General features: G+C 36.7%; 1 pseudogene; it reads left to right on the top strand.

Annotated features, from left to right (window-relative positions):
- Nucleotides 1-641: 641 nt before the first annotated feature.
- Nucleotides 642-24,288, top strand: LOC105997137 (annotated as a pseudogene).
- Nucleotides 24,289-27,921: the final 3,633 nt, after the last annotated feature.

Genomic DNA, 27,921 nt, shown 5'->3' with positions numbered 1-27,921 from the left:
AAGACTCCACATATAGAAACAGCAGTGTATTCCTGAAGAACCAGTGGATTTCTTGAGAAATTTGATGGGCAATGTAGATAGTTTCATGCCTCCCAGTGAGATAATTTTGTGTGAGGCGGGAGACTGGAGCATGACTATAGAAAAATTCTATTTCATAAAGGTAATTTCCACATGAAGTCATGACTAGAGGAATATTAAAAAATCTTAAAGCCATGGTCCTGTCATAGAAAATTTGAAGCCTGAAAGGATTTTTTGGTATCCTCAATCTAATGATTTTCAACAATCCTCTGTCATACTGTCCTGCTAATGACTTCTGGTACGCTTGTTTTTATCAATCACATTTTCATCATGTTTGATGTAGAGTTTGGTGTTCTGGCTAGTTTATAATACAGTTAACCACAGGGTACCATTTTGGATTAGCTGCAGAACAAGAGACTCAAACCTTGCAATATTTTAGAACATGGCTAAAAATCACCTATGTGTGGAGATCTTGGTGGGTAATAAGATGGATGTTATTTTAGTGAATTTTTCCTTAGAAAAATTCAAAACTAGACTATTATTTCCTTTGTTTGCATTACATCACTCAGCTTGATTAGAAGGAAGAGGCTCTTCCAGGGCTTGGTCCCGTGTTAAGATAGGACATGACTAGCAGGTATGTAATACCTGACTCCTCTCTTCCTAATTTAGGTCTTTTATTTATTTACACTCTGCATTGTTTTCCTCTGAATTTGTGTATATGTGTGTGTATGGGGGGCACAAATAATCACAGAAACTTTTTCTTTGTTGACAACTATAACAAAATACTACATTTGCCCTCTAATCTCACCCTATTTGTCATTCTTCACTTAGACCTGAAAATCCAAAGGAGGCATCAAGTGTAACAAACTTTATGGAAATAAAAAGAGAACCTTTGTTAGTTACTACTTTGTCTTTGTTATGATAAAATATTTGCAATAAACACTTAAAAGGAGGAAAGGTTTTGTGCTCTGAGAGGTTTTAATCCATGCTCAGTTGCCGCTATGGTTTGGGGGCTTACAGTGAAGCAGAATATGAAGGGGAGGGAGGGAGCAGGGTGGTAGAACCACACGGGTCACCTCATGGCAGCAAGAAACAGAAAAAAAACGAAAGAGATAGAAGCCAGAGTCTCAATAGTCCCTTAAAGACCACACCCTCATGACCTGACTTCCTAACTCTAAGCTCTACCTCCTCAAAGTTCCAGCACTATTAGTATCGCCTTCTGCTGGAACCCAGCTGTTGAACATATGGCTTAAGGAGACACTTCACCTCAAACAGATCAAACAGAACTAACATCTATTGAGATGATTGGAAATAGAGAGTTGAAAACTAAGATTTGTCCCCATGAGAAATTTTCAGGTTTTCTATTTATTTTCCTGCAGATATAGCCAGTTGGATGCTGAAAGTGAAAATGACTTCCATGTCAACACCAAGGGTACTTGGAAGGTGAGACTCTTCTGAGTCAGAATCATAAATTCCCTGAATTGGAGTGCAGTGGAATAGTTTTACAATGTTCTGAAAATTGCCACCAGAAAGAGTCACTTAAGGAAACAACAGATTTTTAGGTACATCGCAATGGCCAGGGAAACATCATAAAATCTATACTAATTATAAGTTATATGAATGTATCCAACAGAATATGTGAGCTGCTTAAAATCAATCATATTGAATTCTAACCATTAGGATTTTTTCTTTGTTTGTTTTCTTTTTTTTTTTTTGAATTCTAACCATTAGGATTTTTTCTTTGTTTGTTTTCTTTTTTTTTTTTTGTTTTTCTTTGCCAGTCCTGGGATTTGAACTTAGGGTCAGGGCTCAGTCTCTGAGCTTCTTTTGCTCAAGGCTAGCACTCTACCTCTTGAGCCATAGCTCTACTTCTGGATATGTGGTAGTTTATTGGGGATGAGTATCATTGACTTTTCTGCCTGGGTTATCTTCGAACCATGATCCACAGATTTCAGCCTTCTGAGTTGCTAGGATTATAGGTGTGAGTCACCAGTGCCTGGCTGGCTGCTTTAAACATAGAAAATGAACTTTTCATACTGTGTTCAAGTAACTCAAATATCTATAAGTCTCATAAGGATACAAATAAATTACTATCAGTATTGATATTAGCATTAACCTAGCATTGGTAATTTATTAGTATTAATAACCTTAGGCTTCTCTTCCAGCCTCTGATGAGGGACTGGAAGTTTCTATTTCTAGAAGCCTCCCCATCCCATGGGGCCACTCATATCTGTGCAGAGACAAGGTTTTCTTGATCCCCCTCTTTTCTTCTTTTTCATTCTTTTTGAAAAAGTAGTTAATAGTGATCCAGGGCCTACTTTGTGCTAGTTATTGTGACAAAACTATCTGAGTTCATCTGTATCTTGTGCCTTTGATAAGGAAAACCATCCCTCATCAGAACTAGTTAAATCTGGTAAGGAAAAGACTGCAAGCAATTTTTAAGAAACTAACCATTGAGATACAACTGTGCTCTATAAAAGGCTTGTACTCCTGTTGATAGGGGCTCAGACTTAGGAGCAGAAACTGCTCTGGGCATGCTGGCACAATAAATCTGAGTTCTGCCACTCTCCAAGTGCTGCTTGCTTCTTAGTGGTGTATTTTCCACAACACCATGCTTATCCTCATTTCATAAATAAGTAGACAGAGAATTAAGATGTTGTGCAGTTGCAGAAAGACAGACATTTTTTTCCTCTCTCCCTCTCCCTTCTTTTCCCTGCCCTCTCTCCTCTTCTCTTTCTTCTCTCTTCCTGGCCACTGTGATATAAACCCTCCTTGCATGATGGACTAAATACTATGAAACTAGCTCTCCTCCCACAGGAGATAGCAATCCTTGTGAAGGCTTCCTATTTTCTAGAGGTGATAAATCAGTGAAAAGGAGAGGGCTGGTGGCTCATGCCTGTAATTCTAGCTATCCAGGTGTCTGAGATTTGAGAATTGCAGTTCAAAGACAGCTTTTGGTAGGGAATTCTGTGAGATTATCATTGCCAATTAGCCAGCAAAAAACCAGAAGTAGAGCTGTGGCTCAGGTGATAGACCACTAGCCTTAAGCAATACAGCTCAGGGACAGCACCCAGGTCCTGAGTTGAATCCCCAGGCAAACCCTCACCTCCCACCACATACAAACATACAAAAAAGAAAAGAGAAAAAAGAGATGAAGAATACTAGCATGACAGGCATATGGGTGATCTGTAATGGTGGCTCAAGAAAAGTGCAGTGAATATGGACTTGCAGAAAACATTGAATGAGATGGGGAAAAAAAGCAATTCTAAGAGCTTGCATGGAGGTCCATGAAACTTAGAGATTTTAAATATGTAGGAGACAAGAAAGCATTTTTGGGGGGAGCCAGTCATGGGGCCTGAACTCTGGGCCTGGGCGCTGTCCCTCAGCTCTTCAGCTCAAGGCTAGCGCTCTACCACTTGAGCCACAGCACCACTTCCAGCCTTTTCCTTTTTGCTTATGTGGTGCTGAAGAATCGAACCCAGGGCCTCATGTATGCAAGGCAAGCGCTCTACCACTGAGCCACCTTTCCAGCCCCACAAGAAAGCATTTTACATAAAATAAACTTTTCAAATAGAAATCTTTAAAAACAAGTTTTGGTAATGTGGAAAGTCATAGCTATTTACCCAAAACACTGTAAGGAATTTACAGGTAGGATAGAAGCAAAATATTATAAAAGACAGTCTTAGTTCTGCTCCAATACTGAAGACAACCTTCAAATTGTGCAGCCCAATATAAGTAACCAGGTTTAGGAGAATCAAAGAGCATAAAGATTATATAGGCTTTGGAATCATGTGACTTGGGCTTAAGAACTGCTCAACATAGTTCCTACCTGCTCTGTAACCTTGTGCTGGTTATAGATAATCATACTTCTCTATCCAGGCTGGTAGAATAGCATGGAAAGCTATTAGCATGGAGCATGGCATATAGAAGGTAGCCCATTCAGTATAGTTTCTCTGGGAAAAACAGTAACAAAGAAAATGATTTGAAAAGGGTTTATAATCTGCCTAGGCTCTGTAGGGACAAGAGTATAATGATAAAATATAAAGAATCCTTCTGTATAATATGATTTAAGGGCAATTCATATAGAGAGCAGAGTTTATCCCCAAATAATAATTTTATATTTCAAATAAATATTAATTTAACTCTTCTCAGTCAAGCAGGACCAATTTGTTGGCATAATAGAATTTGTGCATTGCTCCACTGCTCTTATCTAGAGACAAAGTCCCCTAAAAGTGCCACCCTATTATTGAAGTGTGCATTAAAAGGGAGGGGAAGAAGCAATGTCCTGGCTTAGTGACATTTAAAATATGAATCTGCTCTTTCAAAAGGCCATTATTGCCTGTTATTTATAAGTAGCATGATCAAAGTTTAAGGGAATTTCCAGAATCTGCCTGATGTAACTCTGATTCATGAGTATGGTTCTTTTTTTATGCTAAACTCAGTGTTTTCTGCAGAAATTCACATCTATGACCTTGGGAGTTCTCTGAAAATGATTTTGCACATAGTAAGCATTGTTACTGCCATTGTAAAACTTGCTAACTGGTAAGTTCAGGTGGTGCTAGGATGATCTGGTGAAAGGTAGATCGAAGAGTACAGAATGGGGCTCTATGATTGTCCCTTGACCATGAGATCCTAACAGTTACTTCTTTTAGGTTTCTTCATCCTTCCAGTTTATTGGAGAAGGGGATACTTCCCCTGGCTCCTGAATAAGAAGGAAATGGCATGTGGAATGAGGGAGGAAAGGAGATACAGGTTCAGCAGAACCTGATACAGATATTGATATCTACTTCACCCCAAATTTTAGTTACCCGTTAATTTTCTCAGAGTTCCTGTGAATCAAAAATCTGAGCATGGCTTAGCTTCAGAATCACTGATGATATAATTAAGGGCTTAATTAGGGCAGAGCTCTCATCAGAAGGCTCATCTGGAGGAAAATCCACTTCTACGTTTCCTAATGTTGCTGTTGACCCCTGGTAGCCGTTAGACTAAAGGCTTCAAGCCATAGTCACTACTGGCCAGAGGTGTCTTCTGTTTCTTGCTAAATGGGCCTCTCCAACAAGGCAGCTTCTCTTATCAGGGCCAATGAGAGGGAAAGTCTTCCAGCAAGACGGAAGTAATATTTTATAAAAACCTAATCGTGCAAGTGACATCCTTCATGTCTTCTTCTATTGGTCAGGTGTAAATTATGCCAAAGGACTGGGAAAACTAAGAGGTGGGACACTGAAGATACCATCTTGGAGGCTGCTTTCCATAGAGGCTGCTCTGAATATGGAATATTTATTTGAGTGAGTATTTCTTTGGGAGAGTGAAACTTCAGCATAACTCAGGGAAGAGTTTTCCTAGAAAGAGGGAATAGTAAGTGTGAAGAACTGTAAGGAGGAATGTCTTTTCTCTCTAAAGGAAAAATGGACACGGGCTCCTATGACAGAGGGAGGGAGGTTGTGGTAAAGAAGTGGGCAGTCTACTGAAAGCAGGGTCTTTAAGACTGTGGAATTCTCTTTGGATTCCGTTTTGAATGGGAAGAGAAGTCATGAGGAGTCCTTAGGAAGTGAAATCAAAGAGATGACTCACCTCCTAAGAGGCTGTGGCTGCTATCAGGGTAGGATGGGGAAATAAATATACACTTGGAGATGTCAGGAGGGAGGACAGGTAGTGGTCCTGGTAAGTAATAAGGGTTTCTTACTGAAGTTAGAAAGGAGAAAAATTCAATTGCCATTATTACTTAGGTCAAGCATTTATGTGCGCTCATATTACAGGAGAAATTTGTTTTGCATACACATTGGAGGTTCTACCTATAGGGGAAATGACTTCCTGTGCTCTGAAGTTAGGGCATAGAACAAAAATCTACTTTGTAGATATTTAATTGGTTATTCTGATGTAGATTGCTCATGGATGTCTGTTGAGAAACCCTGCCTTTGTTACTGACACTATTCACAAAAAAAGAGAAGTAAATGCCTTGTGAAGGAAGATCCTTACATTTTCCTCCCCCTGCCACACACAATGGAATTCTTTATTTTTTAGTGCAATCTGTCATGCCATGAAGACTTCAGTGATTCTGTTGCACTTTCCCATTAACTCCCTCCTATATCTGCTCAGTCTCCATAAAATGGAGAGCAGCATTGTAAGGATATATGTTTTTCTTTTCTTAATTTCTGCAGGTTACTCTGTATTCAGGCCTGCAAATGTGATTCTGTATTTTAATCAAACTTCAGGGATATTTTCAAAGAAACCATGTGGTATAAATTACCAGTTCAGGTATTAGAGACAGAATTATGTTTCTCTTATGTAATCTTGACAATGCAGCAGATTGTGTTTGACACATTGATAATGACACAAAAGCTTGAAAAATGGTTTGGATGTGTAATAAACTAAGCATGTTGCTTGGACAGCTTATTCTTACTGATAAAATGAAAAATCATACCCAGTCAAGCCAGTGGTATCTGGCTTTTCATGTGTGTATGTTTTGTGATTGATTATGTATTTGTTGTTATGGAGAAGCTTTGTTTAAATAATAATAATTCAAGGTCATATAATCCTTTAGGAATTCTTAGATTCAAAAATTACATGTTCTTCTTTTCCTTATCTTTTCCATGCCATAGTATTCAATAGAATCAGAATAGGCAGTAGAGACTCACATCTTTAACCCTAGTGACTCAGGAGAGTTCAGATCATAGTTCAAAGCCAGCCTAAGCAAGAAAATGCATGAGACTCTTATCTTCAATCAACCACCCAAAATCTGGAAGTGGAGTTATAGTTCAAGTGCTAGAGAGCTAGTATTGAACACAAAAGCTCAGGGACAGTGTCAAAGCCCTGAGTTCAAACCTCAGGACTAGCAAAAAAATAAAAATGTAATCAGATAAGGAGGTAGACTGAGTTTGGGAGAGATGAGGGAGAACAATGAAAGGGGTGACATTGATTGAGATGCATTTTTTTTGTAGTCACAAACTGACATGTTGAACTGAAATCATTTTTGTACAGCTACTTAAGGATCATTTAAAAAGAAAAAAAGCAAATGTGAAGTACTACCATGATTGCTCCAAGAGAAAAATAATACCTGTAAGTTAAGGGGAACTGAAGATCAAACAAGAACTCAAACTACTCAGTAGGCAGAGCATAAGAGGCTGCTTCTTGGTGCAAGGCCAGGTGGGCAACAATTAGGCTGTATCTCAACAAATAATCTAAATTTAGGGAGGCATGTCCATAATCCAAATGACACAAAAGATATAAGTAGAAGAAACATGATCTGAGGCCTGTCAAAGCAAAACATTGAGACCCTATTTCAAAAAATAACCAAAACAAAAATGGCTAAAGTCTTGAGTCAAGTGATAGACCATCTACCTAGAAAGTACAAAGCCTGAGTTCAAACTGCAGTATTGGAAAACAAAAACAAAAACCAATCAAACGAAGACTTTTTTGGCACTTATGCTCCCAGACACAGTACAGGGTGAGGAAATTTTCAGTTCGGCAGAAACTTGACCTACAGAAGTAGAGACAAGGACAGTTCTCTATGATGTATAGCATAAAAACAGAATAAGTCACAAATCCAAAAGAAGACAAAACCCACCCATTCGGCCACTGAGAGTCTATAACAAAAACAGACTCACATCTAGTACTAGAAGGTGTGTTCTCTTAACTTGGCTTTGTGTGGTTCTTACTTCCATTGATGTGTGTAATTTCCAGCCAGTTAGCTTATTGAAAAATTTTTTCCAGTTTGGATAAACAAAATAAAAACTATTTTTAAGGCAAGTGCTGGTGGTCTACACCTGTAATCCTAGCTACTCAGGAGACTGAGATTTGAGGATCATGGTTTGTGAATAGGCAAGCCAGAAAAATCTGAAGATGCTATTTCCAGAATACCCAGAAAAAACCATGCTGGAGGCATGGCTCAAGCAGTTGCTAGCTGAGAAAGCAAGCCCAGCAGGCTTGAAGCTCTGAATTCAAACCTTAGTACCAGCAAAAACTAAAAAAATAAAGCAAAATCTTTTTGTCCGAGATTGAGATTTGCTTTCACTCATCGGCTGACATTTCATTTTTCTTGGTCCAAGACTAGCACTTATATTAAAACAAAGAATTTTTTATTGTTCCTTGTAATATCTTAGTTGGAAGAGGTACTAACATAGGTACTAACGTAGCTTCAAGAAGGAGCTTTAAATATCTTAGAAGACCAGAAATTAGAGAATTCTGTCCTTCATGCCCCATATTCTTTTATATTGTTTGTTTGTTTTTATTGTAAAAGTGATGTATAAAAGGGTTACAGTTACACATTAAGTTAATGAGTACATTTCTTTTCAAACACTGTTACCCCTCCCTCATTTTCTCCCACTTTCCCTCCTCCACAACTCCCCCTCCCCCCTCCCAGCCAGTTGTAAAGTTCATTTCCAACATAGTATCTAGTGACTGTCACTGTTACACTGGTTCATCCTTTGTCTCATTGTTTCTGTGATTCTCCTTCTGTCACCAAATCATATAGACTTCTATACAAGACAAATGGTACCAAAATCAGAAACAGTGACCATGGGGAATAAATCAGAGGAAGAAACACAAAACATAAAATAAATAACTCCAAACAGTACACTAAGGAAAAAAGGAAAATGACAACCACAAAAAAAACCTTCTTGTTTCTGTATCATGGAGTTCACTGCAATTAGCTTCATTTTATATGTTTATATATACATAGCTATTGGGCTATTGTGAGCCTCTGCTAGAACTATCCTAGACATATACTAATTATTACAAATGAGGATGACCGTGGAGCCTATGTTTCTTTGGGTCTGGCTTGTTTCACTTATTATGATTTTTTCCAAGTCTTTCCATTTCCTTACAAATGGAGAGATGTTATTTTTTCTGATGTAAGCATAGAATTCCATTTTGTATATATACCACATTTTCTTGATCCATTCTTTTATGTAGGGCCATCTGGGTTGATTTCATATCTCAGATACAGAAAATAATGCTGCAATGAACATAGTTGTGCTCATAGCTTTAGTGTGGCCTTATTTGTGGTCTATTTGGTAAATGCCCAGGAGTGGTGGGTTTGCTGGGTCATAGGGGAGCTCTATATTTAGTCTTTTGAAGAACCTCCATAGTACTTTCCAGAGTGGTTGAATCAGTTTATATTCCTACCAATACTGTAGTAGTGTTCCCTCTTGGCCACATTCCTACCAGCACTGTTATTATTTGTTTTCTTGAAAATTGCCATTCTACCTGGGGTGAGGTAGAATCTCAATGTTGTTTTTTCTTTTAGGGCCAGAGATGTTGAACATCTCTTCATGTGCCTATTGGATATTGTTATTTCCTCTCCTTTAATTCTTTAGCCCATTTATTAATAGGGTGGTTGTTTCTTTGAAGATTTGGTTTTGGGGGATTTAGTTTTTATAGCTTTAAGTATATTTCAGATATGAAGCCCTTGTCTGTTGTATAGCTTGTTAAGATCTTCTCCCAGTCTGTGGGCTTTCTATTTATCTTGCTAGCTATGTCCTTTGACATGCAGAAACTCTGCAGTTTAATGAGATCCCATTTGTCCAGCAATTCTTTGATTTGTTGTGTTTCTGGATTTTTATTTAGGGACTTGCAACCTGTGCCAAGGAGCCCTAGCGTTTCCTCTATCCCTTCCTGTCTTTCTTCTATCTGATGATTTTGACTCTCTTATCAAAGATTAGGTGGCCATAGGTTATCATTTCTGGGTCTTTTATTCTATTTCATTGATACTCAGGCCTGTTCATATGCCAGTACCAAGATGTTTTTATACCTTCAGCTTTATAATAGAGTTTGAAGTTTGGTATTGATATTCCTCTAGCACTGTTCTTCCTGCTAAAAATTGGTTTGCTATTCAGAGTCTTCTATTATTCCATATGAATTTTTGGATTGTTCTTTCTATTTCATTAAAGAATGTTGTTGGGATATTGATTAATATTGTATTGAATTTGTAGATTGCTTTGATAGTATTGCCATGTTCACTATGTTAATCCTCCAATCCAGGAGCATGTTAGGTTTTTCTACTTCCTTAAATCTTCTTTAATGCCCCATATTCTAACCTAAAAAAATTGCAGGCCTTGAAGCTTATTTTTCTCTTTTTCTCTTTTGATGTAAAAATAACAGCCAGGGGCAGTGAGCATTCATGTATACACATCATTCTACACTTCTTGTCTCTCACCTGGAATTCAGAAAACTTACTACCCCAATAAAAACAGTTTCCTTGCAACTGTAGATAAAGGTCATAAGAAAATGGGATTTAAAGATACCAGAGAGAAGTCCTTTCTTAAGGCCTGAGTTCTCATTTGCCACTTGGATCAGAGCAGACCAAATTACTTTCCTAATGTCATAAACCAGCCCATAAATCACAGGAAAGTTTTTATATATGGACTTTATTTCTTAAGCCAGTGAGAGAGAGAAAGAGAGAGAGAGAGAGAGAGAGAAAGAAAAAAAGAAAAAAGAGAAACATTATTGATTTTTCTTGTCAGGCAAAATAAATAGTAACTTCTCTTCTATCACAGTTAAAACCATGTACCAACTTTAACCTTTCTTTCATCAAATAGTCCAAGAAAGAGATGCAAAATCTTGGGATGACTTCTTTGATTGAACTCGTGAAGTCAGTATGATTCTTTATGAGAGGCTGTATTTCAATCACTGGCATGAAGTTTTCCATTTGGGCTGTTCATTCTATAAGTGTTGGCCCAGTCTCAAAGAACATTTCTCTGATTAGGGAACCAGACTTTTTGAAACAAACCTAATTGGAATGGATAAACTGGCTGTTGAAGTTCATGGTCATTAATATTAAAGTATGAATATGTTTTAATACATGATAAACATGAGATTCCCCCCCCACCCCAATACCAGGATGGAACTCAGAGCCTTATTCTTTATGGTGTACTTGCTTGGCTGGCACTCTGCCATTTGAAACATGATTCAGCCAAGCTTTGTTTTTTTTCAAAATTGCTGGCAATTTTGAAGTTGTAGTCTCCTGGACTTTTCTGCCTAGACTGAATCTCTGAATCTCAGCCTCTTGAGTAGCTAAGATTATAGGCTTGAGCCAACTTCACCATTACTTTCGACCCAATAATCTACCTAGAAGGAATTCATACACATCACCCATTCTCCTTGTATACATTTGCATTCATTAGTATAAGGAAAACACATGGATACACATTCAATTATTTCAAAGTCAGTTTTATGGCAACCTTTTTTGGTCATTGATGTACAATGTTCTGTTATGTCTTTTAGGAGGCACGAGAAAATGGAACAGTATTTATCTAATTTTGTAGCTGGAAAGTGAGTTTGATGCTGTTCACAGCATGGAACAATGGAAAAGAGGCATTCCACTCAGCCACAGACTCTGTGCTTGAGGTCTTCTTGATATAAACATGCTTATTTCTTACACTCATTCTTTTCAAGTCATTTCTATGTTCTGTACATAAGTTAAAGCCATTAGATTTGGGTTTATGCAGAGATACATTCAGAGGTTATCTTCCAGGATGATCATAAGAAACTGTGTCCAAAAAAGCAATACTTCCTTAGTAGCTTCAACACAAGAGTGATAGTCATCTTTTCCATTCAACATTTCTTACACACTAACCCTAATGTGAAGGCAAAGTCCTAGCCCTCATCTATCCTGGGTTATAAATTTGTAGGTAGCAACAGGTGACTTAGGCTATGGATAAGTAGAAAGATGGAGAAGCATCTGGATTTACTTTAGCTTGGCTTCTCACCATGAAGCATTTCTGGATGACACAGGAAAGCTAGAAACTTCTCCATTTAGATTCAGTTTATTGAGGCCAACGTTTGGCAGAGCTAAGATCTTGGAACTAGAACTCAGTTCATGAGCTAAATCATAGGAGTGGACATAAGCCCATCATGAATCACTAGTTTATCCACGGGATCATTATAACCTTGGTAATTTGATCTAACCCAGAAATGCTTCAAAATAAACAAAATAATTTCTAACAAATATCTACTCATTTGTATTTCATCTTCTTAGAAGACTATATTAATAGTTTTTAATCCTCAATTATGAGCTATTTCATTAGTGCCAGAATATGTTTGTATTATTTTTTTATGAAGTTTATCAATACCATATTCTTTTGGAATGTTCTGATACACGTTCGCTCTGCCTAGAGTTATACTCTTTGTCTCTGTTTCTGCTTTGAGATTCAGACAATTGATTGTCTTATTTCTCTTGAAATAAATTGATCACAAAATTCTTATTGACCCACACATGGATGTTCTGTGCATATACACTTTGAAGGTATTCTAAAAATAACAGATGTTCTTGACAAAATACAGTTGTTTGCAAGGTGAGTAGGATTTATGTTAAAACTTAGATACCTTTAAAGTTAGAAGCATCATCATTGGAGAAGTGGAATGCATTTGTAGTCCTAGAACCTGGAAGGCTGATGCAGGAAAATTGTGAGTGCAAGATTAGGTTGGGATACATAACAATACTGTGCCTCAAAACATCAACTAACCAAACAGAATAGAATAAAAAAGAATAAGAAAAAGAAAATTAGAAGCATCCTTTAAAATTTTGCCAATTCATTCATAGCTTAGGTAAGTTCCATCACTTTCCTGCATCTTAAATATTTTTGTACATTTTTTATTGTAAAAATGTTGTACAGAGGGGTTACAGTTACATGATCAAGATAATGAGTATATTTTCTATTAAGCATTGTTGCCTCCTTCTTTGTTTTTTCCCTACCATCCCTTCCCTCCCACCTCCACAAATACACCTCCTCCCCGCCAAAGTTGTAATGTTTGTTTTCAACATAGTGTTTTGTATATATCCTTGTTACAATGGGTCAACCTGTATCCTTATTTAAGCATTTTGTTTTTTCTATCTTTGATTATTGGGCTTGTTATTGACTATCTATTTTAATATATATATATATATATATATATATGTATATATAATGTGATTCCTCTTGTATTATAAAATGAGATAATCATGTCTTGTTCTTCCCGATCCTCCACCACTACTATCCTCCACTTCACTTCTAGACCCCAAAGGGTATCAGCTGGTAAAATGAAAAGGGGTGGTGAGATTTCTGGGTAGGGAAGCTATAGATTCTAGTTATATTAATGAATGCCTTCTCTTTCAAATGCATTATTTTGGCTAGATACTGACATGATATTGGGGTCTTTTTTCTTCAATCAGTGACCATATTCTAGTGATGATTCTTTCTTAACGGTTCTGGTGATCTTCCTTCCCTCCATTCCTGCTCAGTCCTCGGGTAGAAGACCTATACATTGTATGTCTTAAATATTCAAACAGTCTCTTATTCATTTATTCATTTGACAGCATTTTGTTGAATGTCTGCTTGTGTCAGACTCAGATTGTGCCCTGGGGAATTCAAGTATGAAAAGAGAGCACGTGTTCAGAAAGAGCTATAACTACAGGGAAGGAAAACAGAAGAACAGAAAAAAAGTGTAATACAATTTGGATAAATACTATAATTAAGACAGAAACAAGTGCTTTGGAAGCCCAGAAGAAAAAGGGATTCATTTCCTACCAATTTAATTTGTATATTTTCTACCAACTGCAACATCTCAACCAAGTCATGCTCTATATTTTGTCTCTTCACTGTTCTGCCACCTCCAGTCCTTTCTGATTTTGCTTACATTGGCGTTCACTGAAAGATCAATTAAATCACACCTCATCTTGAGAATTGGCCATGACTTCTCCATACTGATTAAAATCTTAAGGTTATATTACACTGGAGTTTACAACCAAGTCTCATCTGAGGTTTTCAGAGAAATCTCATCTTAAGCTCCTTCTCTTCCTATGGGAAGGAGGTTGGCATTGCTAGCACCCCAGTCTCTTTATTACACCATTCCTAGTATGGCCAACAGTTTCCTCTGCAGCAAGAATGGAAGGAGTTCACAGAGAATAAGCATGACAGGCTGCAATCTTATGATGACCAAAGCTCAGAGTTGATATCTCACTACTTGTATTATATCTTACATAGGAAAAACAAATCTCTAGTGAGCCAGACCATGTTAAAGGAAAGATGCTAAGACCAGGAGTTAAAGTCCATTGGAAACCACCTGAGAAGCTGCCTGTTGAGGAAGGTTATATATGCTTTCTATTAAAAAAATCCTTATCTGTGAGCCTTCTATTGATCTTGCTAGCTCTGTCCTTCGCCATGCAGAAGCTCTGCAGTTTCATGCAATCCCATTTGTCTAACCTTTCTTTGATTTGTTGTGTTTTGGGGTCTTCATTAAGAAAAGTTCGGCCTGTGCCAAGGAGACCTAGGGTTTCTCCTATTCCTTTCTGTAATGTTTTCAGGTGTCTGCTTTTACTTTGAGGTCTTTGATCTATTTGGAGTTGATTCTGGTGCAGGGTGATATTTTAGGATCTAATTTTAGTTTTCTACAAGTGATTAACTGATTTTCCCATTTACTGAAGAGGCTGTCTTTCTTCCATTCTATTTTTTGGCTCCTTTATCAAAGGTTAGGTGGCAGTAGGTCTGTGGGTTCCTTTTTGGGGCTTCAGTTCTATTCTGTCCCCAGGTCTGTTCTTGTACCAGTACCAAGCTGTTTTGATTATCATGGCTTTGTAGTAGAGTTTGAAGTTTGGTATTGATATTGCTCTAGCACTGTTCTTACTACTAAGGATTGTTTTTGCTATTCATCATCTTTTATTGTTCAATATGAATTTTTGGATTGCTTCTTCTATTTCATTGAAAAACAAAGTTGGGATATTAATGGGTATTGCACTGAATCTCTAGATAGCCTTTGGCAGTATTGCTATTATCAAGATGTTAATCCTCCTAATCCAGGAGCATGTGAGGTTTGTCCACTTCCTTAGTTCTGCTTTAATAACATTTTTTTTTAGGTTTTTAAAGTTTCCATCATAAAGGTCCTTCACTTCTTTAGTTAATTCCTAGGTATTTTATTTTTTTGGGGGGAGGGCTATTACAAAAGGAGTTGCTTTCCCAATTTCAGCCACACTTTTCTCATTGTTGGCATACAGAAAAACGATTGATTTTTTAGGATTAATTGTATACCCTGCTACATTGCCAAAGTTTTGGATCTAATCAAGTAACTTGAGAATGAAATCCATGGGGTTCTTTAAATATAAGATCATGTCATCTGCAAAGAGGGAGAGTTTTACTTCATCTTTCCCTATTTGTATCTCCTTTATGTTTGCATCTTGCCTTATTGCTTTTGTTATAATACTAAATTGAAAAGAAGTGGAGAGAGTGGACGTCCTTGTCTCGTTCCTGAATTTAGAGGAAATGGCTTTAGTTTTTGGCCACTAAGTATAATGCTAGCTGTAGGTTTGTCATACACAGCCTTTATTATATTGAGCAATGTTGCATGGATTCTTATCTTCTCCAGTGCCTTCACCATAAAGGAGTGTTGGATCTTTTCAACTGCTTTTTCTGGATCTATTGAGATAATCATAGAAAGCCCAATAAGTGGCTAAAAACTTAAAAAGAGTTTTCTTCAAAGAGGAAATAAGAATGGCCAATAGGCACATGAAGAAATGCTCAGCTTCTCTGGCCATAAAAGAAATGCAAATCAAAATAACCTTGATATTCCTCCTTACTCCAGTTAGAATGGCTATAATAAAGAAATCTAATAAAAACAGATGCAGGAGGGATGTGGCCTGTTACACTGTTGGTGGGAGTGTAAACTTGTTCAACCACTTTGGAAAGCACTATGGAGGGTCCTCAAAAAAACTATACATAGAGCCCCATAGGACCCAGCAATCCATCTCCTGGGCATTTACCCAATAGACCACAAACAAGGCCATAGTAAAGCTACCAGCACATCTATGTTTATTGTAGTCTTATTCACCATAGCTAAGCTATGGAACCAACCCAGATGTACCTTAGTAGATGAATGGATCAAGAAAATGTGGTCTATATATGCAATGGAATTCTATGCTTCCATCAGAAAGATTGACACTACTACATTTGTTAGGAAATGGAAAGATTTGGAAAAAATCAAAGTAAGTGAAGTAAGCCAGACCCAAAGAAACATAGGTCCTCTGTTTTCCCTTATTTTCAATAACTAGTATACACCTAGGATAATCTTACCAGAAAAGCAGAAAAGGTCAAATGCTATGTACATATGACCATATAAGATGATGCTAAATGAAATAAACTCCAAGATATGGGCTATGTTCTTCCCTTATTGTATATCCACTGTTGTCACTGTATTTGATTTTGGTGTCCTGCATCTTGTATATACATTTATCTAATTTGGGGAGGGGACGGAGAATAATAAAATGCTGTAACAAGGACACAGGATGATCCATTGCAACAATGATCCTCACAAGACACTATGTAGGAAATGAACTTTACAACTTCTTGGGGGCAGGAGAAAGTAGGGGATGTGAGGGAGGAAAGTGATAGTAGGAATAAAACAAAGGAAGGAGTAACAATGTTTGACAAGAAATGTTCTCATTACCTTACTCATGTAACTATAACCACTATGTACAGCATCTTTACAATAAAATAAAATTAAAAATTATTTTTATTGTAAAAGTGAGGTACAGTGGGGTTATAGTTATATAAGTCAAGTGTTGAGTACATCTTTTTGAGCAGTGTCACCCCCTCCCTCATTTTCTCCCAGCTTTTTCCTCCCTCCCCCTTTTCCTGCAAATTGTGTAGTTCATTTCCAACATAACGTCTAGTAACTATCACTGCTGAACTAGTTGACCCTTTGTCTGACCAATTCTTTGCTTTCCCTTCCCCTCCCCACACCTAATATACTTACATACAAGGCAAAAGGTACAGAAATCAGAAACAGTGACAAAGGGCAAGAAAACTGAAGAAAAAAGAATTTCAAAAAGTAAAATAAAAAAAACCTTCTTGATTCCACTTCTTGGAGTTCATTTAATTAAGCATCATTTTATATAATATGCACATAGCTATTGAGCCCTTGTGATCCTCTCCTAGGAATATCCACCTTTAATTTTTTTTCTTTTACTCTCCATGGTGTTTACTTACAGATTTATGGGCAAATTCTAATTAATAACAATGAGGGAAACCATGCAACCTATGTTTCTTTGGGTCTGGCTTACTTTGCTTAATTCTATGCTTCCATCAGAAAAAAATGACATTGCTTCATTAGTATGGAAATGGAAATGAGTAGAAAAAATTATACATGCTTTCTTGTTGGCAAAGCTTCCTGAAAGGATGGTCCAAGTCCACGGTTTCTAATTCTTCCTCAATCTATTGAAATCATGCTTCTGTTCTTCCAGGTTTCATTCTCCTTTCTCCCTCCCACTCTCTGTAGGTAGGGTACCCCTGCCTTCATCCATATGGAACTATCTTCAACTCTTTAATTCTTCTTTATAATAAGGAATAATTGCTCCACTCTTGGATTCATGCTCTCACTGTATTGAATGATCTCCTCCCTTGTGACTAGCTTACTGTTGCTTTCGTTTTGAGACCAGTTCCAAAGTCACTGTTAGCTGATTTTTCAAAGGTCTTTCAGAACCTTTCTCTCAGGATTATTTTCTTCCCTTCAACATTCAATCAAATACTATCACAGTGCTTATCCTACTAGGCTGTAAATATTGAGCTCTTGCTCTCTCACCCTGGAGAAAAGAATGTATGTACAACTAACAGGTAAGTATAGAAACTTCTCTAAACTATACAATGCTTGCTTCATAGGAATCCTCCAATCAATATTTGTTGTGAATATTGAATATTCATTCAAGTCTCTCAGGCCAAACCAGTATTCCCTATCATCATACCTTTCATCTTCCCTAAGTTCTAGCTTTATCTTGCCTTCCCTCTGACAACCAGGAACAATCTATCAACATCTCTAAAAAATTTTTATCATTGAGAAAAGCTTACTATAATCAAGTTGTAAATTTAACAGCAGGGTTTGTTTCAGTTGTTATTGCTGATGTTTTTGCTAGATATTGTTGTATTAAATACAAGACTACAAAAGGAGCTGAAGTCTAAATTGCCCTGTTTTGATAACATATAATGAAATGAAGTGAGAAATTACTTTGATATAGGTAAAAACTTTTACTCATATGTAAATAAAGAATAATAGATGCAGTAAGTCACCATAGAGTGAATCCTGTAGGACAAGTTGGGAGGGGTCAGTGCTTGTCTGTGGTCCTAGAGGACCCTGGTCTGGTAGCTGAGGCATGTACCCACTGCATTTCGCAGTTGAAGACTGGGTGCATCACATATTTAGGTGAGGGTGAAGGCAACAAGATGAGTCTGCTCCTGGGAGTTTTTGAAACAGAGGAATATGAAGCCATATTCAAGAATGACCCAAATACTGCCTCTCCAGTTAGAACTTGACTATATAGAAAAATAAAAGCTATTGAAATGGACATATTGAAATACACAAAAATACTCTTAAGTTCTATTAAGGTGATTTACTAAAATGGATCTATTAAAAATAAAATGAGGACACAGTATATGGAAAGATCCATCAACATAGTAATAGTAATTTTGAGGAAAACAGACAAATATTACTTCTAAAAATGTAATCTGGAACCAAGAACACTTGGACTGACACTATCTCTTCGTGAACAATGTGTTGGGTATTCTGTGTAAAACAAACATTAGACAAGCTGTATGTAGCCAGTTGTATATTCTCAGATGTAGATATTTGTATATAGATTTTATGCTCATATCTTTTAAAATTCAATATTAATTGTTATAAAATACTAATAACACAATTGTGCACATACATGCACATGCATGTGCATGCACGCACACACACACAGTCATATATGGTCAATTGCCTGAAAGAAAATGCTAGTGAGGTTTAGGACAATTTCTTAAAATATTAGTATTTGAATCTCACGTTTAAACCTTATGTATCAAGGTATCCTCTTTTAAAAATTAAAATTTCTGTCTCCCACATATTTTTGAACTTTCTCTTATTGTCAAGGTGAAGTATAGAGTGGTTACAGTTACACAAGTAAGGTAATAAGTACATTTCTTGTCAAACTTGTTACCCCTTCTCTCATTTTTCTCCTACTTTCCCTCCCCACCAACCATTTCCCCACTGCAAGTTGTACAGATCATTTTCAACATATTGTCTGTGTATGTCACTGTAGCATTGGTCCACCCCCACCTTGTCATTTGTCTCACTATTCTATTGTTCCCCTTCCCTTCCCTAATTCAGATAAATGTATATACAATACCAGGGTACCAAAATTAAATATAGTGACAACAGAGGATATACCATAGGGGAAAGAACATACAAAGAAACAAAACAAAAACAAAACACCATCAAAGAAAAACCCCTTACGTCCTTGTCTTGGATTTCATTTTGCTTAGCATCATCTTATATGGTCATATGTACATAGGGATTGAACTATTATGCTCATCTGTAAGATTATTCTAGATGTGTACTAGATGTATAATTATTGCATATAAGGGAAACTAAGGGACGTATTTTTCTTTGGGTCTGGCTTACTTCACTTAATATGATTTTTCCCAAGTATTTTCATTTTCTTACAAATGGAGTCTTGTCATTCTTTCTGATGGAAGCATAGAATTCCATTGTACATATACATACCACATTTACTTGATCCAGTCATGTTCTCTGAAGAGGAAATAAGAATGGCCAATAGATACATGAAGAAATGTTCAACTTCTCTGGCCATAAAAGAAATGCAAATCACAGCAACATTGAGATTCTACCTCACTCCAGTTAGAATGGCTATAATCAAGAACTCTAATAACAATAGATGCTGGAGAGGATGTGGCCAACAAGGAACCCTACTGCATTGTTGGTGGGAGTGTAAACTTGTTTTACCACTTTGGAAAGCACTATGGAGGTTCCTCAAAAGCCTATAAATCTCCCTTATGAACCAGTAAACCCACTTCTGGGCACTTACCCCAATGATCACAAACAAGGCCATACTAAAGTTACCAGCACAATTATTTTTATTGCAGCATTAGTCACAATAGCTAACATCTGGAACCAATCCAGATGCCCCTCAGTAGATGAATGGATCTCTCACATATTTTTATACTATTTGACATGCCTTTTTTTAAGATAATGGATATGGTTTTAGAATGAATATGTCTATGGAATTATCTAATTTTAAATTAGCAGTAATGCATTTCTTCCCTCACCAGATCTTTTTACCTAATGGAGAGAAAAAATGAATTAATTTTATGACATTTTAATAAATAAGTGAAATTAGCACAGATTTACTTCCTTGTCCATTATTAAATCATCTTTCTCATATCCATGTTTTAACATAATTGACTTATTAAAGTTGTTGACTACTCTTACATTTTAAATGCATATTATGCTTTAAGATTTAAGAAGTTCACTCTGGAGTCCGGGGTTGCCTCTGTCTCCATGGAACCTGGCTGCTTGGAGGGATTCTGAAGAGATGTTTGGCACGGTGGGACCCCCCTCCCCACGCAAGGCAAGATGCCCTTGTATGCCTTCTTCCTGTAGACCTGCTGGGAAGAACACAAGGAGCATCCCCTCTTCGAAGTGTTCAGAGAGATGGAAGACTAGGTCTGCTAAGGAAAAGTCGAAGTTTGAAGACGGCAGAAAATGACAAAGGTCACTACGACCAGGAGATGAAAAATTACATTTTTCCCAAAGGTGATAAGAAGGGAAGAAAAAAGATCCCAATGCTCCGAAAAGACCACCAGCTGCCTCCTTATTTTTCTGTGAACATCAATCACCCAAAGATCAAGAGTGAGCACCCGGGGCCCCTCCATTGGTGATACTGCAAAGAATTTGGGTGAAATGTGGTCTGAACAGTCAGCTAAAGATAAGCAAGCCCTATGAGCAGAAAGCAGCTAAACTGAAAGAGAGATATGAGAAGGATATTGTTGCCTACCGTGCTAAGGACAAAAGTGAAGCAGGGAAGAAGGGTCCTGGGCAGCCAATTGACTCAAAGAGGAAGATGAAGAGGAGGGGTAGGAAGACGTTGAATAAAATGGTGATTGGGTGTGGAATGTGTCTGTGCACTCAGGTAATTGTTTTGCTAAGAATGTGAATTCAAGAGCAGCTCAGCATTAGCTTCAGTATCAAGCTCTACAGATTTTTGTATAGCTGATGAGATTCTTTATAGAGAAAATACTTTTTAAAATATGCAGATTGTAGCATTTTGAGAGGCTACTACATACAGTTAGATTTTAAAGCTTTTGATGTTGAATGTTCCTAAATATTTAATGTTTTCTTTAATTTCTTGTAGCACAGCAAACTTCATAGGAATGAGTATCATAAATTTTGGATTTTTTAGGATATTGCATTTTAAAAATGTAATAAAATTATGTATTTTAAAAATGACTTCAAAATCTCTTATAAAGAATTTCCTTTGTCTCATGTTGGTGTTTTGGCCTTAAAATATCTTTTCCCATCTCTCTTTTAAGTATTAATGTATCTAATATGTCCATACTGAACATGTATTTATATAACACCAAGTACGTATATTTTTGCTTTCATTTCAATAACAAATTGTGTTAAATTACTTTTTAAAAATTGATAATCTTGAATAGTCCTTCTTCCAGTACAACACTCTAATATGTCTTCTCATATTTCACCTAAGTTTCTGTTGAGGTGAATTTTTTTATGGTACTCATTCGTGACTTGTCTGAGTTGGATTCATTAAAGAAAAGCCACAGAACATATGTGACAAACCAGATGCCTTTATCTTGTTTTTGACTTCTTTTAAAGCCCTGAGTACAGGTGTAAACCTCTAAACATTGATTGTCACTCAGGAATTAGGGTTGATGGAAGGTGGGGATGGCTTCCGTTAAATACAGATAGTCAATTAGCTTTAATAACCACTCTTCAATTGAAATAAAAACAGAATTCTCTGGGGAGAAACTTCACTAGAAAGATCCCTCCACTGTAAATAGACCAGTCAACCAGCACTCCTGTGTGTGTTTATGTGAACAAACATTTACTGTGTGCCTATGCTGTCTAAGGCATCTCAGCTTACATTTTATACTAACAGTGACACAGCTTAGTTTTGGCAAAGCAAGGACTATACCTTCATACTATAACTCTATTTATTACTAGTAAAACAGTAACTAATTCAGGCTAAGATGGCCAGAGCTTGACTATGATTGGCTGAGACAAGGTTGTTTAATTACAAGGATATTCTCTTAGATTAAGTTAAAATTGATGTACACATCAGATTCAATTGCAGGCCACTATAAACTGAGGAGGTTGAACCAAACTTCTATCACTGCCATTAGTCTTTATGGAGATGGATTTAGATGATGTTTATTTTAGTTAACAGAGGCTATTGAAATATGGGCTATTTTTCCTGAACTTTATGCTACTCTTATGCTTATGAAAAAAACAGATTTTATATTACATTTTCCAGATGAAAGAAACTATTCCTGTACCTTTTACAAAGTAGAATCTGTATCATTATATCATGCTTGCCATTTAAAAGATGATTGGCAGAAGTAGAAAGCCTCAGAATACATTTAGGGATTTTGAAAATAGAGGGAAGAAAAAGAGGTGTAAATATAATGTATAACGCATTTATAATTTATAAATATATAAAATATATAAAACAACAGTGAAACTATACTAAAATACTTAAACACATTAAAGCAGCTGGGACACGAATCTACTTAGCTCATTAAATGAACAATTGATTCTTGAAATAAAAGATAATTCAGGGTACTAAAAACAAAAACAACTCTAATTAGTCTTTTCAGATAGATACCATAGTTATTAGTGGATTTTCTCTACTTAGTTATTATCCTTTAGCATTCTAATTTTGAGAAGAAAAATAGCATCAACAACAAAATAAATTATCTTGTCTATCTTATAATCTCCCATACAGGCTACATTTCCTCCAGTCTGACCACCCCTTTTTCCTCCCTTCAAAGGACTTGCTTATTTTTCCTGCTTAGATTATGATTTTCCCCAGATAATGAAATTATATCAATTAATTAGTGAAATAATGATTATTTCACGTAATGAATTTATAACATGTAATGTCATAAGAAGAATATTTTATGAAGGAATTTATAATAGAATTTTTCTTGGCACCTTTGTTGAAATTTTGTTTAGCAAATCTTTCTCCTGTTTTCTTCTCCTTAATCCAAAGAAGATCACTTTTCATCTTCAAAGTCTATACATATACACATTTTCATAATATAATAGTCCATTTTAAAACACAAGATATATTCATGTTGTGTCAGGCATAGAGATGCTTTTTTAAAAATAATTTTGAAGTGGAAACAAAGGCCTTACAGATTTTTTTCAAAAAGCAAAAACACAACTTACCCTATGTGGTACAAGTGTTCATTATCCAGTCATATGTTCATTGATGTTTCTTCACTTTCCTTCACAGATCGTTCAGACTACTAGGTGATGAAATAGGGCCAGTCCTGGCCAGCATGAAATGGAAACCATCCTGGCCAGCAGTCGACTGTTAAAGCGACTGTCATTCACATTCTCTCTTCCACCCTCACATGCAGCTTGATGACAGGAGGGCATTCACACAACCAGAAAAATGGGAACATGCTAGATTCCCAAGTTACTCACTGTGTTGGTGATTGGCTATCCCTGAGACAAAATACATTAAAAATCAAATTAGTAAGGAAATGGTTCATTTTGGCCTACAGTTTTGAGGTAGGGAGACATAGTAGGTTTTGTTGCTTCCAGAGCCACCTGTAAGACAAGCCCACAGGTCTGCCCCTGCCTGAGGACCATCCTAAGGTCCCTTCTAACTCTCTGCCTTATGATCATCAAAAAGTACTGATAGATGTCCTTTGGGCTATCTGACAACAAGGATACTTGCTCAGAAAAAAAATAAGACACATGTGTAGTACTGCATTTAGATATCCCTAAGTAAACTTTGAGGAGAAAACACTAATGAAGGCCTCATGTTTATATACAACATACCATTAATACCATAAAAACTTGCATTATGGGAATGGATATGTGAAGCTGAAAAATTGGAATGTAATATCATCTTTCATTCAACTTTGTCCATCATAAAGCACCTCTCCTATTGGAGGGGCATTTAATTCTGACCCTCTCCTCAACACATAAATCAACTTTAAATTTTCCTAGACACCATCCTTGGGACCTCAGAGCTTTGCTTCTCTCATTACTCGTGTGTATTTTACTCAATTCTTTGCTCACCATGCTTGAAATGACATCGAAGCAAGATCATTTCCCCAAAGTTTCACATGTTTCTATTTTCAGTTGGTGCTTGGTTCTGTTGCTTTGGGTCTGCAGCAGCATATTATATCATGGCAGGAACATATGGTAAAAGATCCTGTTGCTTGTATGGCTGTTGGGAAACAAAGAGACCGCGAATGGAGGAAGAGGGCAGGATTCTGATATCCCCCTCAAAGACATGCTTTCACTATTGCTTGTCTCTCAAAGGTTCTACCACTTTCCAGTGCACCATAGGCAGATGGCCGAGTCCTTAGGACATTGTTGTGGGGAGATGATTAATATCCCTAACTAGCACTCTGTTTGGAGGAGAGCCACACTACCTGCTTTCTACTGTGATCGCATCAAGACATACCTGCTATTGGTGGTAACGTTAAAATTTTGTTAATGACTAATACTTGTATATCTATTATCACAGAAGAAGTATCTATGGAGAGTATTGAGTGTGATTAGAGATTCTAGTTTCATTACTTGTGCTCCTAGAGAGCAGCTAACTGAACAAAGTAAGAGGGCAAAGGGGAAGAGAATGGGCAATGAATTGATGTGGACAAAGGGGTTCTCACTAGAATGGCAATGAGAGGCAGGGACTAGCATCAGCTTGGCTTGATTGCCACTTAGTGAAGTGACAGGTGAATTTATTTTAAAGTAGTAGATAAATAACTTATCAAATACTATTTATATTTATTACCTGCCTGTATCTTTGATACACTAAAAGAAAAGCTAGCAGTCGCAAAAGCAAATATAAAATATATAATGTTTAAGAGCAACACCTTGATGTTTATATTTCAGTGAATAAGAGAACATGTAAAATGTCATTATATGTGCAAAGTCAAATGAAAAAGCATAATTGAGAAAAATAGGACCATTTTGTGTCTTTACCAGGGGGCTGCAATAAAGCCCTGTAATATCTACACAAATTCAGGTAATGTAATAAAATGAATGCATCTCACACTGGAATAATTGAGAATCATTATTTTCAAGAGCAATAGTGCAATTATCAAATGGAAAAAAGCCTTTAAATTATTCTGCTATGCTATTGTTACATAAGTATGGAATTTATAAGACATAGCTTTTTTAAAAGGTAGCATTCAAACATTACAGAATGTGGCTGCCAAGGCAGAAAATGGCTTAAGAAAAGCTCTAATGAATTAGAATTCCAGCGATGTCTTCAGAGTAAGCATTCATTGCTTGATATTTAATTAGTATTACCATTTGTTCTTAGTAAAAAGTGATTTTGAGTTCCGGAAGACAAAGGTGCTTTATGAGATCTCATTTTATTTTCAAACTAACCACAGCATGCCAAGAACAAAATATTCTTTTATTCTTACATAACCTCTGCTCCCAACGCTGGATATTTCCAATGGTTGCGAAAAGGCAGAGAGAGTTACAGCGGTTCTATTGTGGGAATTCTGGCTTGGTCACTGACAATACCTGTCTAGAACAGCCTGCTTAGATGATCTGGCCTGAAATTATAAAAAAAATTTAAAATAACTTTCTAACTTTTTTTTTTACAATCTAGGAATGAGATATGTGATGCCTGTCACCTGGGTCAAAATTGAGACCTCTCATTTTCAATGTGTATATTCTTGCAAGAAAATGGACATTATAATACATGAACTTTTCCAATATTGAAAATTTAGAAACAAATTCTCTTAGTGATGAGCAAGTGTTTTCTCACAGTATCAACCTCTAGGACCATTTGGGTATGTGTTCATTGAGTTAGCCCTCAGATTGATATAACTCATCTTGGTCAAGTGTCCTGAGTGAATCTGACCAGTTTTCTAGAAAGTAGCATCTTAAAATGTATCATTTTAATAGTTATCATCATTCTGAATATTTCATAATGTCAGATTCTTCCTTTTAAAAATGATGTCTAATTATAGAGTGAATATTTGCCTATTACAAATTGGGGATGCAAGTTAGTTTCCTCTTGCTTTGGACTCTTTAATTCTGTTCCTAGCAGAAACAAATTGAAAAAAATTAAAACGATGTTAGTGATCAATTCCTTTCTTCCAGGTTACAATGTCTTTTGCTATCTAACTCAGTCTCTGATATTCAATCAATGCGAAATTTGAAGTTTTCAAAAGAGTGATGGCTCTTCTGTTGGGTTTAAATTGCCATCTTTTTTTTTTTCCAATATTCCATCTAGATGGCAGGATGGTTGTGTGTGCTGAGAAACTGCATGACACTGGCCAGTCCATATGTTAACAAAGAACTCTGAGACTAAACTCCAGCAACCTGGCCAGGAAACTAACCTCTTATCTACAATAAACATCCCCAGAAGTCAGCCTGCTAAGAATCAGATTCACAGGAAAGCCAGATTTCTATCTCTAGTGGCAATCTAGGACCCTAACAATAGCTCTGTTACAATTGATCCAAAATGGCCAGGACTTGATTAATAATGACAGCTCTCCTAGTCTCTGTGCCCACTTTTACCTCACAACAAGCAGAGAAAACCAAATAAGGATATTCTTTACCAATCCTATGAGTGCTATTTCTTGTTAGCCCACCCATAACTTTCCCAGATCAATAGCCTCCAGTCAGGGTATACTTGAGCCTTCTCTTTTCCATGATTCAACTTCCCTGTTCCTCTGCTGGTCTTTAATCTTGGTGATGGTAGCTATAAGCATTTGCTTTACCCAGTTGTCTGGTCTTCATTTTCAATAACTTCATGGCATTAATAGGAAGCCACAGATGTCCATACTCTCTTCCTCTGTGGGTCGATTTCCTTCTAAACATGATGGGTGTCTGGACATTGCTTTCATCCTTATATGTCTCTGTTGATTAAGTATCTCTGGTCAGTATACCTTGAAATCTATATCCTCTTGATACTTGGGAGACAAAGACATGTTTTTTTTTACCCTATATAAAAGTGACTTCAGCTAAAATAGTTTTGCTGTGCAGCTCTTTAGAATGTTTGTGGAAATTCAGTCCTTTCTTGGTCTGTGCACCCCAGTCTTTGCTATGAGTTCATCTTACTTGCAGAGCTCTGGACTTGGAAGTGGAATGTGCTAGTCTGTCTCTGCCTAGGATCTCACTTCACTGTTCTGTTAATGGATCATTACATCCCTCATTTCAATGACTCTTTGATAGTTAAATTGGATGTCGATTCTCAGCCAAACTCCCATAATCCCAGGTACACAATTTATACAATAATAACTGAACAATGGATGTAGATGCTTCTCTGTTTCACTTCACCATTTTATTCTCCCACACCTGCCATACTAGGGTAAGGGAATACTGCTGGACAGTTTCTAAAGAGAAAATGGGCAACTGGCCCCCTTTAATTTTGCTTATGATCCAGGTGTTATGCCTTGGAATGTCTTTTTTCCCTTTACTGCCTCTTCTAGAATCTAGGAATGTTTAGGTGTGACACTGGTAAGATTCAAGATATGTTTCTTTCCTCCCTTGTGGCTTCCAAAACTTTTTTTTCTCTTGAAATCAGCCTAATAAAGCCAACCCCAGGTGCTATGTCCTCATTTTCTCTGTCTTGTGAACTTCTTACCTTTATATGGCTCATTTACTTCTCTTCCTTGGGCAATAGCCATGTGATTAGATTTAATAGGAGAAAAGAGGCAGACAAAGAAAACACATTTTAGCTAAGGGATAACATATGAGGAAATATTTTTTAAAAACGTTTCATTACTCAGAACTGGGGATCATTTCATAATGTGGTAACTTGGATGAACTGGGATAAAGGACAGGGAAGGAAGTTCTTTGTCATTATGAAGGATTAGAAGATATGAAATGTTAGTATTCGAATCAAAACTTTAATCATCATTCAATCTTGTTATTTAA

Source organism: Dipodomys ordii, unplaced genomic scaffold, assembly GCF_000151885.1.
Source record: "Dipodomys ordii isolate 6190 unplaced genomic scaffold, Dord_2.0 Scaffold140, whole genome shotgun sequence".
Classification (NCBI taxonomy): Eukaryota; Metazoa; Chordata; class Mammalia; order Rodentia; family Heteromyidae; genus Dipodomys; species Dipodomys ordii.
The sequence above is the reverse complement of the archived record's forward strand: the minus strand, read 5'-3'. Positions and strand labels throughout refer to the sequence as shown.